Raw genomic sequence first — 12398 nt, forward strand, 5'->3', positions numbered from 1 at the left:
CAACAACAAGGTAAACATCTAGATCTGATTTGTGATGTTAATTTCGATTATATACACTAGATCTAGGGTTAGAAAGTCTTGGATGAATTGCATGTACAATAGAGAAACCTAGATCCAAGCATTAGGCTTTGCATGAGCACATAGGATGTTCTTTTGGCTCAAACCCATCAATATTAAGTTATTCTAATCTTGAAAAATCAGTAAAAACCCCCCAAACCATAGTTGTTTCATAGTTTAATTAGAAGTAGTTAATTTATTTAATTAAATTTTGTTCCATGTGATCGACAACCAACTTACCTTATCTATACTCTAATCTGACTAGGTACATTGCCTACGGGTGCATAGTTAGTAAGAGTTTGTTAGGTTATAAATTTAAAACTAAGTAGGTACTTTTGCACCGCATCAATTTTTTGGCATCGTTGCCGAGGGAACACCTTATTTGGTTATTAGTTTAATTGTTTTTAGTTATTCGATCCATTTTGTGGGGTAAAGGTTGTTTTTGTTTATTTCGTTTTTGTTTCTAAGACGCAACCACGTCGTGGTTATATCCACCATGTCGTGGTCTCGCTTCAGTTAAAGTTTTTAGTTTAGTGATTTATATTCCTTTTATGTGGTTTTGTTTTTTTTTGTTTTCTTTTCTTTTTGTTTCAGTGACTTATGACCTGAGGATCTTAAAGTCTAATTGTTCCTCCACTAGAAGATGTATAAACTTCTTTCCACAAGAAGAGAGTTAAGAAGGGTGAATCGAGCAATATTTCCAAATCCGAAAAATTCGAACTTTTTGAGAAGACTCCAAGTAAGAAGGAAGTAGGATACGAGCTAGAATCCTCTACCGAAGAAAATTCATATGATTTAGAGTTCAAAATCGAAGAAGAAGAGATGGCAGATATTACGAGAATAACGATGGGAGACTACAAGAAAAGGATACGTGAAGAACATGGACCAGATCTAGTTCCACCCGAGATACCAACCGTGAGAAGTTTCGAGCTCAAATGGCACATTTTATCCATGCTTAAGGACATACCTTTCGCTGGGAAAGAGTATGAAGATGCTTTCAAGAACATTGATGAGGTCAAATACATTGCAAACTACTTTCATGTTCCTAATGTGTCAAGAAATCATGTGATACTAAGGATGCTTCCGGTGACATTTACCGATGAAGCCAAGGTTTGGTTGAAGTCTCTTGCACCCGGATCCATTACCACATGGGCGAATCTTCGTGATGCTTTTATTGAGCAATTTAGTCCACCTTCGAAGATTTCAAAGCTTAAGAAGAAGATAGCCAACTTTCAACAAGAGGTTGAGGAGTCATTGTATGAAGCTTGGGAGAGATACAAGGGCTTGCTTAGAAGTTGCCCTCAACATGATCTTAATGTCTAACAAGAAGTTTCCATATTCTATGATGGAGTAAATATAACCACTAGAAAACTTTTGGACTCACACGGGCCAATGATGAAGAAGGAGCTCGCAACTATAAAAGAGCTAATTGAAGAATTTGCTAAGCACTCATGAGAGTACCACAACCCACAAGACGATGTTACTTGTGGGAAAGGAGATGGAGGGAACGAGAATTTGGTTGCAATCATAGCTTAACTATATTTTATGGATAGGCGAATGACAAAATGCGATCAATCCATTCATGCCATTAGAGTTGGGTATGATGATTATAGTGGTCCACATTTGACCAAGGATTGTGATTTGGATGAAAATGGGAACAAGAAAGCACAAGTGTTCTACTCAAGTGGTGACAAGTATGATGAAGATTGGAGGACACCCAAGGAGTGGTTGCCATATGAGGAGTACAAGAAACAAAAGGATCAGAAGTATAGACAAACCGGTAGAGGTTTCTATCAAAAAGAGCAACCACCACCCGAAAAGTCGGTACTTCATAGATTTATGGAAGCATATGAAAAAAGACTGATACTACTGATGCCAATGTGAGAAATCACCAAGCTTCCATCAAAAATATAGAGACACAACTTGGGTAATTGACCACACTTGTCAATGAGAGATTACTGCGCAAAAATGAAGACCCAAAGTCACAACCTCATGTCATGGCGATCTACACCAAAGAAGAGTTTCATTCTGAACCAATAATGATCCATGAAGCAGCTACAATAAAACCCAAGGTGTGTTTGGAAGAAGAGAAGCCTGAGGCAACAAGAGAAAAAGGTGAATCGTTTTCTAGTTGACTTGCCACGTCGTGGTGGTATGACCACGTCATGATCTGGAGACGAATAAATTTTTTCTCTTCTTAAATCATATCAAGCCACCTTTGCCATTCCCATCTCGAGCAATCAAACATTCTCTAGAGCCTGAACAAAGGAAATTTATAGAACAAGTGCTCTCACTCTCGATTAACACCCATTCCTCAAATCAATGGCGAAACTTCCCAAGTTTGCAAAAGATCTTATGACCAATAGAAAGGAGTTAGAAAAGGCCTCAAAAATAGTTCTTAATGATTTGTGTTCATCCGCAATTATCAAAAGATTACCAATAAAGATGGGAGATCCATGTCAACTTGATGGGTTTGAGCCAAAAGAACATCCTATGTGCTCATGCAAACCCTAATGCTTGGATCTAGGTTTCTATAATTGTACATGCATTCATCCAAGTCTTGCAAACCCAAGATATAGTAGGTATAATTCGAAATTAACATAATCAAAACAGATCTAGATGATTACCTCTTGTTACTTGTTTGATTCTACTTGTCTTTGAAGCTTAGAGTCACAAGTATCACTCCTCTAATGGCTTACAAACACCAATAGCAAAAGAATGATCTTGGAGAGAGGTTGGAGGCTTCTTGAATTCGGCTCTATAGCTCTTAGGAATAGGGTAGCCGAATTCTGGAACATTAGGGTCCTATTTATACTGTAGCTGTTAGGGTTTCATTCAAAAACCTTAATGGACAGCTTAGGCCTTAAGCTATCCAAGGAAGCTTCTGGAATAGGGCCTTAGGGCCAAAAATAGGGCTGGACACATCCTAATTTCGTCCATGCCTAGTCCAAGAGGCTCCTCAGCCCAATACTCAACTATCACACATTTGACAGTTTAAGTCCTTGATATTAAATTAATATCTTTTAGCCAGAGAATTAATTTCTTAATTAATTCTTGTCTAATATTAATTTAATTATATGATTTCTCCATTAATATATTATTCATATTACATATTAATAAATTATAATAACCTCTTTATTCACAAATGATCCTATCATGTTGCTTTGGTGAAGGCAACCCAAAAAGATCATGTCCAACCGGGTCAAGTACTTACCAAATACAGTTACGGGCTTAGACACTAATCCAACAGTCTCCCACTTGGATAAGTCTAGTAACTACAAATGCAAATATAATCTGATTAGCAATCATAGCTCTCAAAGACGCTGTCAAACTCTGATCTTATCAGTAACCTGTCCTTTAGATAAGGGATCGTATAATCCTATGTTCTAGATATCTTGCGGACAAACACATGGAACATAGTCATACTTATTGTCCAGCAGTTGTTTCTCGATCTCTGATTCATTTTACATAGAACTTAATTGAACACATCAATTCAGTCCTGACCGGGCCCGTCACATAAGTAAAATCAAATCATCGAGGGGCCCTGATATCGCTTTTACCCTCCTAGGATAAAAGGAATAGATAAACTTCGACTTATATGCATTTACTATCCACTAATCAAACCATACACAACAATGTGTTTTATAACATCAAGTTACTGATGCGTTTACGCATTATCAATGCACAACCAATTAGCAAACAATAAACCATATATCTAGGTTTTAAGACCATATGATATTATCGTCTTGCGATCACTCGTGATAAATTCCATGAAGTGATTCCACCAAGCGCGAGTTTATTCCAATGCTCAAATCAAGTTCATAAGCACTCATGAACGTTGTAGCAACCTTTTTCTATCTCTAATACTCTTTAGACAATCTACACACCAATTCATGACAGTCTTCATTCATACCTACTTCCAACATATGAACGACTGTGGACCGTTCGAATAATCTTATTATTCAGGAAGTCAAGACATGCAAAATGAAACAATAGTTAAATAATTAATGTAAGACAGTGACAATACTAATAAATAATACTCTTTTATTTAATCATCGAATGTTGATTACAATTTATCTATTACACGTTTCTAAACCATCTAATCTAAACTAATATCGTCCTTCAGCCCGATGCTCCTAGCGTGTTGCAACTGCTTAACCCTGCTCAGTCCCTTCGTAAGTGGATCTGTTGGGTTATCCTCTGACGATACCCTCTTCACTACGAGGAGTCCTTCTTCCACCCGATGTCGAATAAAGTGATATTTTTTGTCGATATGTCGAGATCTTCCATGATCCCTGGGTTCCTTGGTCAAGGAAACCACTCCTTCATTATCACAGAAAATCTCCATGGGCTCCTTTATGGCTGGTACAACTCCAAGGTCTCCGATGAAGTTCTTCAACCATATTGCCTCCTTTGACGCTTCGCTCGCTGCTATATATTCTGATTCGCACGTTGAATCAGCTACGGTCTACTGCTTGGAACTTTTCCAAGTCACTACTCCTCCATTTAGAGTAAAGACCCAGCCCGACTGCGAACGGTAGTTGTCCCTGTCGGTATGAAAACTGGCGTCACTATACCCTCGCACCTTTAAGTCATCACTCCCACCGAGGACTAGAAACCATTCCTTGGTCCTCCGCAGGTACTTAAGAATATTCTTGACTGCGGTCCAATGTGCTTTGCCAGGATTTCCCTGATATCTGCTGACCATGCTCAATGCGAAGGCCACATCAGGGCAAGTACAAGTCATAACATACATAATAGAGCCAACTGCGGAAGCGTATGGTACTCGGCTCATCTCTGCTATCTCGACTTCGGTACTCGGACTTTAAGTCTTACTCAACTTAGCATTACTTTGGATTGGTAACTCCCCTTTCTTTGAATTTTCCATACTAAAACATTTTAGTACCTTGTCCAAGTAAGTATTCTGACTATGTCCTATTAGTATCTTACTTCTGTTTCTCACTATCCTTATTCCCAAAATATAGGCAGCCTCTCCGAGGTCCTTCATAGCGAAGCATTTCCCGAGCCAGGACTTAACTTCCTGTAGTGTCAGGATGTTGTTTCCTATGAGTAGTATGTCGTCGACATACAATACGAGGAAGCTTATTGTACTCCCACTGGCTTTGACATATACACATGATTCATCTTCGCTTCGCAGAAAGCCAAACTCTTTAACTTTCTCGTCGAAACAAAGATTCCATCTGCGAGATGCTTGCTTAAGTCCATAAATGGACTTCTCAAGCTTACACACTCTATTGGGATGCTTCGCATTGACAAAACCCTCTGGCTGAGCCATGTAAATATCCTCAGCCAACTTCCCATTAAAGAAGGCAGTTTTGACATCCATCTGCCATATTTCATAATCATGAAATGCAGCAATGGCTAGCATCACCCTGATAGACTTAATCTTCGCAACTTGTGAGAAGGTTTCATCATAGTCAACTCCGGGAGTTTGAGTGAAACCCTTCACAACCAATCGTGCCTTATAGGTGTGTACATTCCCATCCATGTCGGTCTTCTTCTTGAAGATCCACTTGAACCCTGTTGAGAGAAAAACTTAGAGACACACTTGAACAAACGTTGGAACAAGTAGTATTGCGGAATAGTTAATCTCGAAGGATCTAAAAGCTCAATAATAATATTAATAAGTTAGAGATTTAGTTGCGGAAAAGTAAAGTCATAGAAATGACAGCAATGATTATATCAAGTATACACTTAAGTTGATTCATAACATGGAATGCAATCAAACCAAGTTAATAAGGAAGATCAAACTTAGTGATTAAGTCACAGAAGACTTGCTCCGGAGAGAGGTTATAATCAGTAGTATTCTAGCAAGATTTAAGAGTAAGAAGTGGTGCGTAGTAAGATAGAGAGATAGAAAAGATAACTTCAGAGAAGTGTATTCAGAATAGATAGATGCGTAAGTTATCCATATTGAATACAAGAGAATGAGCTCTATTTATAGAGACTCATGAAGTACACTAGATTACATCTCTAAGAGTAGCCATGAAAGGCATACTGGACAATAGAGAGTATTATAATAAAGACAAGTAAAGTAATCTAGTTAAGTGACTGTGGTACGTAGATTCCGGATGCGGTTGCTGATGAAGGAGCTTGACTGCGGGTGCTGGATGGCTGCGGTAGCTGAAGAGGTTGCGGTAGCTGAAGTTCAAGAGGGTCACTTTTTATGATTCAACAATTTCCCCCTAAGTGACCTCTTTAACTTTTGTTCAGCTATCAATTTTGAGGAACTTGATCAGGATCCACCAAAATTTCCTGATGTTTTCCAGCCAGGTTATTCTACTTAAGATCTCGAACTTGACTTATGCGGTAGTGTGTTGTGATCTTTCAACTGCGGTCCAGCAGATGTCAAGTTGCTTTTTGGTGAGGCGATGCATGGCAGTCATAGGAATGAAATATTTGACATTATCGATCTTCCTTTTGAAAATGACTCCAAGCTCAAGAAAGTTGGTTCCACCCAAAGATCTTTCTTGATAGCCTTCGGTAGGCATTGGTGCAGGGTCCAGTGGTGGCATATCAACTTTCTTGGAAATGATGAGGTAGAGGTATGCGTCGATCTTGGCAAAATCACAGACCGTTTCCTTCAAAAAGGTGTTAGCCCTTTCAAGCGCAATCTTCATTTTCTGGTGCTTCTCTGACTTGTTCTGGAATACCTTGGCAATGAGAAAGATTTCTTCCGGATTCATACAAGGGAAGTCTGTTTGGGTGCGGACATAGTCATGCTCCCTTCTAGTGAGGGTATACTGGATGTAGTCAGCCTTCGTGAACTTCCGAATCTTGTAGTTCTTGACTGCGGATGGTCTATCGTTAGACCATACTTTCTCAATGGAAGAGGCATGCTTAGCATGAAAAAGACTAAGTCTCTCAAATTCCATTGGCAGTCTTTTGTGATCTGGAAGGCTGTGGTCGAATTGCTCAAATACTGTGAAGTATTTGGCATTTGGAGATATTGGGACATCCCAGTAGCCATCAGTAGGGGGTTCAACATAGGTGAGGTGGGGTCTGTAATCTTCGTCCAGCAGTCTGCAGTGAGGATTGATCCAAGAGTTTATCAAGGGTTCGTCCATCATAGTATCAAAACCGCATTCTCTCCATATGAGCTCTGCAAGTTTGGCTGCCTTCCGATCTTCTTTCCTTTGGGTGGTGGTAGGAGAGTCATTTGAGCTTGGAGAGGACATTTGCTCAGCCAGGTTTTTGAAGTGGGGAGGAGTCTCTGGTTTCTCCGGAGTGACCTTCTCTTGCGGTGGAGTGTTATGAGGTGGAGTATGGTGAGATGGTTGCGGTGAGGGTTGCAGTGTAGGAATTTTTTCTGTGATGATGGGGGGGGGGCTCTGATGTTGTGAGATGGAATGATTGGAGTGATGGACTTCATCTTCACTTCGATGGACTTCGTCTTCACTTCCCCCTCTTGAGGAACGCAACGGAGGAGCTTCCTCAAGCTATTTTCTAAGGCCATCAACCTTGGCAAAAACTTCTTCAAATTGAGCTTTAAGGGCATCGGCCAACTGTTGAGTGTTGGGAATGGTGGGGTTGAAGAGCAGGCGATGAATTTCCTTGGTGAGATGAAGAATCTCGGGACCATGGAAGTTAGAGGACAGGGATCGTTGCAGTCTATTGATCGTGGCTTGAAGAACTGAGATAGTGGACTCATACGCAGTGTGAGTCTCAGCTATCAGTTTTTGAGACTGTGTGGCTTGATCCGCAATGGCTGCTTGGAGATCCTTTTTGATTGTGGTCACCTCAGAGATGAGGCGTTCCGCAGCAGCCATGAAGTCCTTGTGATCTGCTTTGCGGCTGTTGTCAAGGGACCGGATCCCCATTTCAACTTTGAGAGAAATTCTCTCAGCAGCCAAACGCTCACGTGTTTCCAGGCGTTCTATATGTTCGATCAGTGACTGCGGTCCGGGAGAGTCTTCTGGTTGCGGTTGGGTTGGCTTGACCGCAACTAAGATTTGATCGACTTTGGCTTGTAAGCTCAAAAATTCTTTCCTGGTGACAACATTCTTCTTCTTTTTCTTCTTCTCTTTGGGTTTGGAAGTTGAATGGTGAGAGCCACTGGATTCCTCTTCATCGAACATCATGAGGTCATCATCATAAGGACTGGGCTTATTTACCTCCTGAATTTCTTCATCATCAAGACCGAAGGTGGGAGCAGAACTGACTTCTATTGCGGTTCCTTCGTCTTGTGATTCATGAACTGTTGGAGTTGGAATTGGATTTGGAGTTGGAGTAGGAGTTGGAGTTACTCTGGAGGTACCTGCACCTTCACCTGTTGCTTGGGCTTTAAGAATTGTTTCAGCCATCTCGGTCATCCAGTCTTGAACCTTTTGAATGGTGGCTACGGTATTGGCATTGTTGATTGCATCTGCCCAATACTTTGCCACTGAAAGGATTTCTTGCTCCTTTTGTTGTTGTTGCTTGATCTGTTGTTCCTTGCGGGCTTGGAAGGCTCTTCTGAAAGCGTCATATTTCTTGATTTCTGACTCGGTTACCGGAGTGTAGCGTAACCATGAGTCGTTTGATTCATCGCCGTCAAATCCATGAAATCGCACCGAAGTGTCCTTCGGGTCCACGGATCCTTGCATGTTTGTGCTCACCGTGCCTAAACCACCTGCTGCGGATGTAAGCAGAGTAGGATTTCCAGTGCTTCCTTGGTCTCCTTGACCCGTGGTCAAGTTTGGCCTCGGCTCAGTTCTGGCATGGGCTGAAGAAGTGCCCTGCGGTTGGGAAGGTGTTTGAAGTGTTTGGGAGACGTTCAAAAGGATGGAGCGCAACTCCTCAGGTGAAAAGAAATGCAGTCGGGAATCCCTAGAGACCTTAGTGCGAGTACCAGTGTCATCCTCGTGGGAGTGAACTGGGGGGGAGTCTCCACGATGTGGTGAATCAGACTCACTTTCTGAGTCTGATTGGAAAATGATAGTGGTGTTGAATGGGTCTGCGGCCACCCCAAGGACTACTGGAGCCTTTTTAGAGGCTTCAGTATCGGTCCGGTCACGCATTTGGCCAGAAGTATCGGTTTTTATTTTCTTAAGGATAGCAATTGGTTGCCTATCCTCATCAGAATCACTATCAGGTGTGGTTGCGGTTGGTTTGATTTTACGTTTCTTGGTGGTTGCGGTTCGTTTGGGAGCATCCTTCTTGGGTGTTCTTTGTTTCTTCTTGGTGGCCAATTGCTTTCTTCTTTGAGAAATATTGGAAAGAGTAGTGGCAGAAGGGACTGCGGTACCTTTAGGGTTAATGGTTGCGGATGGGTTCTAAAGAGGCGAGGTAGGAGGGTATTAGGCAATACCTTCCGTAGCCTCAATATGGTCTGAGACATCAGCAGTCTCAAGACCCAGAGTAGAAAGAATATGGGTGGGAAGTCTTCTAATTGGTCCAAAAAGAGATTGATCAGAAGATGGATTGTACCTTTTAAGATCCTTAGTGACAAAGAAATTGATGTCACTACCCATGTCGATTCCTGCATCCGCATGAAGTTCTGAAATGCAGAGTGACCAGAACCTTGCAAAGGTGAGCTCGGTTGGGTTCTCCCTTGGGTTCTCCTTGGGAATGTATTGAAGAAAGTTGTCCCATAAGATCTACCCGTAGTTTACATCGTGTCCTGTGAATATGCTCCATACCAACTCTAGAAGCTTCAGTCCCGTATTGTCTGTGCCTCCGGTTCTGTCGGATAGACTGCAGATGACGAAGTGGCAAACGAATTGCCAGACCGCAGGCAGTTGGTTTTTCTTTAATTCCCCTTATCTTTTTCTGATAACCCATTTGGTAAAGGGCTGAAGTAACGTCCGCCATGGATGGGGAGAAGTGTTGGGTTATGAGCATTCTAACACTCTTAAGTGTACATGCAACCCTAAATACCTTGGATCTATGTTTTCTCTATTATACATACAATTATGAACATCCAAGGTATTATCCTAATCTAGCATACAAAATAATAAATATAACAAGATAGAATACATACCTCTTTGATGTAGAATGTCTTCATGAAGCTTGAGTGCCTAGTGCCCCAAGTGTGACACCTCAAATGGTTCACACAACACCAAATACACTTGGAATAACTTGAGAGAAACTTGAACACTCCTTGAAATCGTCTAGCCCTCACACTCACACATTAGTGCACGATTTCTTGAACCATGGGATTCTTTTATATGGTGGCTATTAGGGTTACACCATGTAACTCATAACTTTACCCATTCCTTATGCTCCATGGATTTTAACCTCCATGGAGTATCCATGGGTCACCCCATTGACTTAGTCCAACATAAGGAATCTTGGATCACAAGCCCACATATATAAGAATGAATGATTTACACAATCAACCCATATATTTAATTAGTCTCCTTTTGATCACTTAATTAATTCCAAATTAATTCTTGATCAATACTAATTAAATAACCTTATTAATATATTAGAACTTATAATATATTAACCAACCTTAAGTGTTATTTCTCTCATTATAGTCTATCCAAATGCATGATGCCATGCAACCCAAATGGACCATGCCGGGTCGGGTCAAGTCTTACCAATTATAGTTATGGACTTAGACATTAATCCAACAGTCTCCCACTTGGATAAGTCTAAAACTATTATTGCGTATGACTTCAGGAACCGATCAGCAATCGTAGCTCTCAAAAGCTTCTGTCGAACTCTGACCTTGTCGATGAACTCTGACCTTTGTCAATGACTTGTCCATTAGATAAGGGATCATATATTCCTCCATTCTAGATATCATATGGACTGAGACATGGATTATCAATCATTCTCTCTGTCCATTTGTTGTTTCCCGATTTCCGATTCATGATGACTGACTGATTGAACAAATCAAATCAGTTCTGGCTTGGCCAAGCACTCACATGTATCATCTTTAAATCATCGAGGGGCCCACAGATATCGTTTTTATCCTGAAGGTAAAAGGAATGGATAAACTTCGACTCATATGGCTTGTTCTACTACTTGTTGAATCATACACAAAGGCACGTTTTATAACATCGAGTTACCAATGCGTTTTCGTGCAATCAATGTATAACCAACTCATAGTAACAACTCATATCTCTAGGTTTGAAGAATATAAGATATTATCGTCTCATGATCACTCGTGATAAAATCCATGAAGTGATTCAAATGAGCGCGGGTTGAATCCAATACTCAGAACTTATGAGCACTCATGAGTGTTGTAGCACCACTTTGTCCACCAACTTGGACCTCTACAAACCAACCCATGACAATCTTGATTCATATCTACTTCCAACATATGACCGACTGTGGATGGTTTGAATAACTTAATCATTCAGGAAGAGCGACTTAGTTATTCTGGAAGTCAAAACATGCAAAGTGAAACACAAGAATAAATGAATCAAATATGGTATCAAACCCTATGAATATAAATAAACACTTTTATTTATCAACATACTGATTACTCATTATTCATTGTTTCGGTTTTATCAACTTTATACTTGAATTTAAAACAATAGTTGTCCCATGGTCCAAGCTTGTACACTATGTTTTCTAAACACTAGTCATGCCATACACCAAGTATGCATACTATGTTTGTCTATGATCCTTACTTTGTGAAATAAACCAATTTAACATAATTTCAATGATTCTAATTTCACACTCCCAAATCCTTACTGCAAATGCAAGAATTCCAAATTCATGCCATTTACTGAAATCTGTTAGATTCTAAACTTATATGCATTGATCCTCTTAATGATTATGCATAAAGTCAGAAAGACTTGACAACAATCATTACAGAGCATTCCAAAGGAGATCAGCTCCTTGGAAACATCCTTCTTTCATTAAGTTTCCTAATCTTACACAGATTGAATAATTTCTAACTTTGAAACATTTCCATATTCCATTTTGACTATCACTTCTGAACAAGAGTTGCCTCCTTACAGATTATGTCAATATGGTCCTTCCAGAATTAACATTATACTTCCAACTGTCCATGAGCAACCAATCTTTGGTAAACCTTACATTGTCCTCGACAATTGCTTAATCATTTTAGTCATACCCAATTCTAGACCTTTTCCCTTCATAATGCCCCAGGCATTTGGAAAATTTTAGAAAGGATGAATATAGCACATGTAATCGATCCTATATCCGAAGCATATGGGACACGATTCATGATGTCTCACATAAAGACTAAACCAGTCTTTTGCTATAATATTTCCATTTCAATTTGCCAAGTTCTCAAAATTCAGATTATGAAAAGGGATGCCGTAATCATAATCGAATTTTAGAACGCAAATAATGGACCCATATATAGAATTTCCTTATGTTGAGCCATTCCAACATGAAATTCATATATATATCCTTGA

At 40.1% G+C, this 12398-nt stretch overlaps 1 non-coding gene across 1 annotated transcript; it reads right to left on the reverse strand.

Moving 5' to 3' along the window:
- Positions 1–1263: 1263 nt before the first annotated feature.
- Positions 1264–1370, reverse strand: LOC145110205 (small nucleolar RNA R71). Its single transcript, XR_013709586.1, has one exon. It is a non-coding gene; the product is annotated as a small nucleolar RNA R71 (small nucleolar RNA).
- Positions 1371–12398: the final 11028 nt, after the last annotated feature.

Source organism: Lactuca virosa, chromosome 4 (genome assembly GCF_052849685.1).
Source record: "Lactuca virosa cultivar CGN04683 chromosome 4, Lactuca_virosa_CGN04683_v6, whole genome shotgun sequence".
NCBI lineage: Eukaryota > Viridiplantae > Streptophyta > Magnoliopsida > Asterales > Asteraceae > Lactuca > Lactuca virosa.